Here is a 7,634-nt window from a genome sequence, read left to right on the forward strand (position 1 = left end):
GCCGCCGCTGGCCCCCGTCGCTGCCGTCGAGCCGCTGCCCGCGCCTGCGGTCGCTGCCCGGTGCTGGTGCGGGCTCGGGCGGCTGTGGGGATGCCCGGATGCTTTGCCGTCCTCGGGGCGCCTGGMGCCGGAGCCTTGGCTGCCTTAGGAAGCCCCCCGCAGCGGGGCGGCGGGCCCCGTCCTGCCGGGGTGCTGCCGTTGCGGGCGGCTCGCCGCAGCTCCGTAGCGCGGTGCTGGTGCGCGGACTAGCCTGGCCAGCGTAGTGCGCCTGCGATCTGCTCGCAAGTAAACGATGAGGTTTTGCGTAGTACAGCGTGTTTATGCGGTTAGGTTAAACAGCCAACTAATAAAACTCCCTTTTTTTGTGCTTTCTTGTCTGTAAGGGTAGCACTGATACAGATTTTTTTATTTTCTTAACAGTGCCTGACCATTTTTGCAGCACAGCAATAGGTTCTGAGCTCGCTGAGGGAGCGAACGGCTCGTGTTTGGTGCTGATTTTGTGCTCAGTCTGGGTAGGAATTTGTTAAGTTAGTTGCTTCGGACCTCTGTTGTGGAGAAGGCAGACTGGTGTGCTTTCAGCAGAAACTAGTTCAAGTCTGTAGCTCTAAGTAAGAATGAGTAAGACCATAAACTATTAAAGCTGGAGCTAGCTRCAGAAACGTGTCCAGTCTTCTCTGTGTTGTTCCCTTAATTCACTTGAATAAAATATCAAGGAATGCTTTTAAACTTTCTTCACCTGGAACCTACTTCTGTTATCTGTTTTTTTGACAGTGGCTTTTGAAAGCCGTAGTTTAGTTAAAATCCTTTCTTGCTGCAGTATGTGAAAGTATTAAAGGAATGTCTTCGCTCCACTGCTTCTCTCTCTGGATATGAGAGCCTTTTAGGCTTGTTTTTATTTTGGCCAGTTACTCTTTCCTTCTGTCATCCTGTCCACTGTTTTATCTGTTCTCTGGGTCTGGTTGTGAACGTGAATGAGCTGTGCTCATATGGACGATTCATTATATGCTGAAAGCAGGTAATGTTAGCTACAGCCTGATGTCAGACAGGAGGTAATGAAGTAGGAGTGAGTATCAGAGCTGAGATTACTCAGCAGAGGCTAGTGCACGGTGTGGCGGGGCTGAGCAATCTGGGTCTCTAGCTCCTTGCTGCTGCAGGGGGGCACAGGATCCCTCCGTGGCAGAAGGGGTGTTAGTTGAGTGCTCCAGCTCATACAGAGATCAGGTGGAGGGGCAGATTTGCAGGGTGAAGTTTAACCTGAGGGACGGGGCAGGTCCACGGTGCATAGGTAAGATCAAGACTAAGAAAAATCAATGATGTAATTTTGTGCCAAYAAGTTCCTTATTCCTTGAAGTGAAAAGGGTGTTTGTCTACTACAAAGTCTTCAGCTTTGCGCCTGTGTCCAGTCTGATCTAGTTTTCATCATTCCTGCAGTCAGTGAAGACCTGGTGACCTGAATTTTGTCATTGTAGGTAAAGCCTTGTCAGCAACCCTGGCTAGATACGCTGCACTGGAACCAGTGTGCTCAATAATGCACGCGAGGTGGTTCTCACTGCCCCATTAGCTCTAGCTAATGGTTCTGATGGCCTGTTCTGTGTGGTCGGGTTGTTTGTTTGTTTGGGGTGGGTTGTTTGTTTGTTTACAAAAATGTGTATCCTCCTAGGTGACAGGTTTCAGCAGCTGCTGGAGCCGGACTCAGGTGTGTAAACAGAAGTAGTGTTAGTTTCTGGTGTGCTCTTCTGAAGAGCTTCTGCTAATAACCTGTTAGCGAAGAGTCCCCAGTCCGTAGCAGTTGGAATGGAGGAAGTGTTTCCCTGATGCTGGAGTGTTTGTGCTGCATCCTTTTGTTTCTCTGTGGCATCTGCACTGATGATTTGGTCACTTAATCACATTRCTTAAAAGCACCCTCATGTTCAGCTGCTCAGGATATTGAAGAATCATCTCCTTTTAAAACCACGCAGAGGGAAGCCTTGGAGGCACTTAGCTGCTGTTTGATTAAGGGCAACCCTATTGATTTTGCCTGAACTGCCCATTGCATTTAGTCTAATAGGGGAAGTGTTATCTGTATTTGCAGAAACTTGGCGGTGCTCTGGATTTCTGCATTTTGTGCCTCTCTCTTGCCTGTGAGCTCTCCAGCTGGGAGCTCTTGCTAGCCTGGAGGAAGCTCTGTGCCTATTGTAATTTTCCATGTGAAATAGTCTTTTTTGTCAGTGGGGTAAATTCCTTTTTGGTCTTATGGTATTTATATCAAATGTGCTTTTATGATATGTATGGTAGTATCATTAGTGTGGTAGTATGAATTAACCATGTAGATAACTTGAAATATTTTTTTTTCCATCTAGTTAGGACCATAAGAGTAAATTATATTTAAAAACAGCAAGCATGTCTCACCATAAAGAAAAAGTGTCAGCATGTGYGTGAGTCATGCAATAATCTTTGTCCATGTGAAGCAAGTCCCGCTGCAGTGAACTTATGGAATGCTAAATGTACAGGGTAACTTAAGCTATAAATGAAAAATAAAATCTAGTGCAATAAATGTCTTACCTGATGGTGATTTTAAAGCTAGTGGCTACATGACTTCATGGGAGCTCTGTGTGAACAGCAGCCCAAGGTCGAGAACTCCGTATGCCGTGATCTGCTCTTGAGAGCAGTGCAGTCTTTTTCTGGTACTTCCAGAATGCCAGAGTTTCATTTCCAGTTCTCCTGTGTTGTGTCATGCTCTAGCTGGCCTCTGCAGTGAGATGTTATGCCCTTCTGGGAGCACTGTTTTGTTTTGTTTTCTTTTCTGGTGGCTGGAAAGCCTCATGGRTATGTCCCATGCTTCAGCATGAAAGGGTTAAGCTTAAGTTGGTGATTATGTAACCAAATAGGGAACTCCCAGAGATGAGTCCTTGGCTATCTAGTGTGTTGATGTATCAGAGGGTTTAAAGAAAGACTAGCTTGTTGCGTATTTGTGCTGTCATTACATTACTGGAATCCTGTTCTTCAGAATTTCCCCTGGCTGCYTGTGGGGGCCAGAAAGGAATTTCCTTTCCTTGATGCAAGGTTTGGCCTCGGGAAGCTTTTTTTCTCTGAAAAGATGGAGTTTGGCTGCAGCTGGACATGGGACGTAGGCAGGGTGTATTGGGATCCCTTCTGGCAGTATATTCTCTCCAGGGCTGGCTGTGTCTTGTTCACACACCCAGGATTAAACTAATCGACAGGTTGGGATCAGGAAAGAGGTTTTTTTGGTAGGTGAGTCTGGCAGGGATTGTTGGAGTTCTTGTCTTCCAGCCTGTAAGGCATGGCTCACTTCTTGAGATCTGCGAGCTTGATTTAAGAGGTGTCTTCGTATTGTAACTGGTGGTGCCCCTGGTCTCCTGTGCTACGCTGACACGTCTGGATTCTTTTGTTCTCTTCTTTTAGTCGGAGAAACTCTGCCTCTCACTTCCGGGCTACCTTTTAGGGGAGAAGCTTGAATGAGTCTCTGCATATTTCCAAAAAATTTCTGGGTTTAGATTCTTTCATGTTTTGAAGATGGCTTTGTTCCCCAGAGGGGCTTGCAGAGAAATACAGGGGTTCTCTACTGGTTAAGTGTTTTGAGTAATGATCAGTTTTGTACTGCTGGCTCGCTGAATTCTCTGATGGACTCTTATTTTGTGACATTTTGTTTTTTGCGGTTTTTTTGACTTGCAAAGCTTCTAGTGTTTCAGATCTCTAAAAAGTAATGCTCCTGTACAGTGAATCTGCCAAAGTGCTGCTATTGTCATGTGGAAGGAAAGTCTATTTGATTTCTTCTTCCTTTCTTGAGGGAGATTATACTGACTGTGCGTGTCCTACTGTGAGGCATCTCCCCAAGTGGAGGAGCTGGACCAAGGAGGAGCCTCCCTGTTCTGTCATGCCTGGTTTGTTTTGGATCTGCCTGACAAAACTTTCCTGTAATCCCAGAGCGAATGACTCCTCATCATTTGATTTGAACTCCACCTGTTTTTAGGGAAGCTTTTCAAATGGGAATCTTGCCTCTTTATCTGGAATAGCTAATGTCCTTGGTCGGAGATGTCTCAAGCTGGGTATGCCTGGGAAAGATGTGTGGCAACACTTCGCGGCGTTGCTGTTTTCTCACAACGATCTTAACCTGCTTGTTGCTGTGTGTTCCCATGCTGAGAAGTCAGATCATACTCAAGGTTTTACTCATTTAATATTAGCGTTCATCAAGGTTTTTAGGTCATGTCCAATATCACTTTGCATGAGCTGGAATTTGCCATAAGCAACATTTAAAAACAGATGTGAACATTGATTAAATATGACTGTTGTCTAGTAAACTACTTGGGTGGTAAAAGATGCGGCTTCATCCTGCTCATTTGAACCAATTTTTTTAGCTTAGATTTTTATAAAAGCTCAGGCTTGCACTGAGGCCTGTAATAAAAGGTTGATAGGAGATTGGAAGGCACAAACAGAATAATTAGCTTTGTGACAACTCTGCAGAATTTATGACAGAAATACCCACAGTGTGTTTTGATCTTGTTTTTGAGGAGAAAGTTTAACTCTCCATCATCAAATGGGCTGAAAACATTTTCTGCAAAAACTAGCTGCTGATGCACGGGGAGCACAAGCAGTTGGACAGTTCAGCTCCTAACCAGTGGCGCTGCAAGGAGGAGCTAAGGTAAATGCTTTCAAGAAGATGCAAAGAAATGCACTCTGGAGCACTAGTCATGAGAGTTCACCCAGGTGTCAGAGACCAAAGTTTGGGTTCCTCTGCCTTAACCTCATGTTCAAGAACAGGCTGGAAGAGCTGTATTGTCAAGCAGAGCTGTGACTGATGTTACAGCATTTGGATCCTGAAAAAGAAAGCTGGGCAAAAATCCTGTATTAGGTGACAGGTCTTTTCCTGCAGGGAACAGGAGATCAATATTTCATGAATATACAGAGTGAAATACTGCACTTCCCTGAGCAGCATGACAGCAAGAGGTTTGAGAAAGAGCGTTGGCAGCTCTCACTGTGGTGCCTCTTCCTTTCTGTTTCTTTAGCTGACGTTTTGAGTTTGATGACAAATTGTAGCCGCCAGGAGTCTCCAGGGAGAGGTGATTCATTTGTCCTGTGCACATGTTTAAATCGGCAGTCTGGCGACTGCGCTTGTAACACGAATGCTGGCCTATCTTGTTTCACCTTCGGTGTTCCCGGTTCAGAAGTGACGTGCAGGTTTCAGGCGTTTAGGTGATCGTGTCAGCTACATAAGGCAGAATCGATGTGAGAGAGCTTTCACCAATTCAGCTTTTTGTTGGTTGTCTTCAAACTGCTTCCTGAGTTACTGTGGCTTCTAGAGGTGACTTTTTTCTTTGTTATTTTCTTTAATGAGTGTAAATTCCTTTCTGAAGATGCTTCATCCCCTATAGCCATTGAATTCTAGCAAAACTGGTGGGCTTCATTATCTGTTACTATCTCAGAATAGTCAGTGTTTCCTAGCTTTTAACTCATCCAGGTCCCTCAATTTCAGAGATCATCTCATTTGTAGGAATGGAATAGGTCATTTTTTGGAATCATCAGTTATTGCAGTAAAGTATGAAGGTAAAAATATGCTTAAACATAGACTGCCTTGGTTTTGTCCCATTATTGCAAGATAAAGCAACAGAAAGCATCAGTGAGGTCATACTCGGCTGTTCCAGTGTCTGAACTAGTTTCTGAGGTGCAGAACAGTCTTACTAACTTCCTAAGATACTCCTTTTTTCTGCTCCACCTATTGGCAGTGGCTTCTGGGCTGCAGGACCTGCTTGTTATTTAATCAGAGATGGAAAAGGTTGTTTCCTCTGCTTGTTTTCCTTTGTTTCTGTGCTGGTCATTGGAACAGCATGCAGAAATTCATGGAATTAGACAATTTCCTTAAGCTACATAATTTTGGAGAGACCTAGATGTGATGTCTTTTAATGCTTCTATTAATGTCATAGCACAGCAAGAAGCTTTAGACACTTTTCTCTAGTAAGACATTTGATATATTGTATGCGTCATGTTAAAAACTTTATGTAAGCCTTGTAGTTTCATTGTCTCTGTGAGAAAGATCATTTCTGTTACAGATGGTGGAACTGGGAATGGGGATGGCTTAAATTCAGTTTGTACAGTTGGKGTTTATTTTTGGGGGGGGAAATGGGATATTTAGGAACTCGCCACATTCATATCTGAAGGTCCTGTCCCTAGGATGGAGTGTTTTAAAGGATACGTGTTTTACATCTAGTTATTTTCAGAAAAGTTGGATGCTATCTCTTGAGATTGATCCTGCTCATGTTAAAAATGAATTTTTTTGGAGTCCTAAGAATTGGAAAATCCAATCTGTTTAGCTTTGAGGTTGCCTGTAGATTCAGACATTGCTGCGTAAGTTTGGGAGGCGTATGTTTTTCACCATTAGGAAGGCTAGTGACCTCTCTTATAAACATATTCTCAAGTCTCAACTTAGCTCTATTTTAAAATTCAGATGTATGCTGCAGTTTTCAACGTAACCAATTTGTGCGGGAGGCTCCGATTACTGCTTGTTTGCTCCCCGTCCGTTCTGTTTGAGGAGGAAATCCTTGTGCGATGCAGTAATCCCCTCGCTTGTGTGCCTCGAGTAAACCTACCCTGGGAAAAGGCTTTGCTGTTCTGGCTGCGCCAGCGGCGGGACGTAAAGAAGAAACTCGCTGGCTCTTTGAGCTTGTTACGTGGAGGAGCAGCGAAGTTTCCCGCTTCTCTCCAGCGGGCGCGTGAGCAAGGGTGAGGGTCTGCTGGTGCCTGCAGCCAGTGCTGGTCCGGAAGGCCGCGATTGTTTGCAGGGAGGACGCGGATCCTGTGAGGCCCCGTCGGCGGGCTGGAACGGCAGAGCGCTTTCCTGCCTTGCTCACGGATTGGGATTCTCATCTCCCTGCTGTTCCTGCTCCCAGGTCTGAGTGATAAGGGTCGCTGTGGGGCTGGCCTGGGGTTTCCATTTACAGCTGGAGAGTAATTTTAAGCTGTCCTACTTTTTTTTTTTTTTCCTTCTAAAACTTCTTTAAAGCTTGTGCTTCCAGGATATAATTCAGTTATTAGCATCTGAGCTAATACCAGCTTCATGTTGCAAGYGCTTGTAGCAGTGAAACCCCTTGAAATCGGAGCTTTATATCAGCCCCGCTCAAGGCAGGATGAAGTGAATTTGCATGTAGCAAACACCTGCCGGCTCAGTAGGGAAGGGTGATCTCCTGCACTGCAGGGTTGCCTGGGGGCAGGGGGGGTGTTTGCTTGGTTTTGATGGAGGATGATGCAACTTGAACAAACAGTGGTTTCGGGAAAAGCTGTACAGTTGCATTTCCAGCCTCAGTGCCCTCTTGGATGGGCAGGACRCCATCATCTGGAGCATGTCCACTGGCAGATCCCTAGCAGGAGTCAGCTGGTGGTCTCCCTCGGACAAGAGCTGACAGAAGAGTCCTGCTCTGTGACGTACCCGGTAGCGCTGGAGAGCAAGGAGGTTGTGTCGGCTACAGAAGCACGCTGAAGCCGCCTGTAGCCAGACAGCCCAGGCTGTCAAAGGAGGGTCTGGGGGACCGGACAGAGCAAAGAGGGTGACTGATGTTTGTAAGTGCTCATAGCTGCTCTCCTCGCCCCGGCGAGCGAAGGCTGAGCCTTGGGGAGAGGAGCTGGGCTGCAGCTCCGAGGCCCCG

The sequence above is a fragment of the Apteryx rowi genome, unplaced genomic scaffold (genome assembly GCF_003343035.1).
Source record: "Apteryx rowi isolate R43461 unplaced genomic scaffold, aptRow1 scaffold_68, whole genome shotgun sequence".
Lineage (NCBI taxonomy): Eukaryota > Metazoa > Chordata > Aves > Apterygiformes > Apterygidae > Apteryx > Apteryx rowi.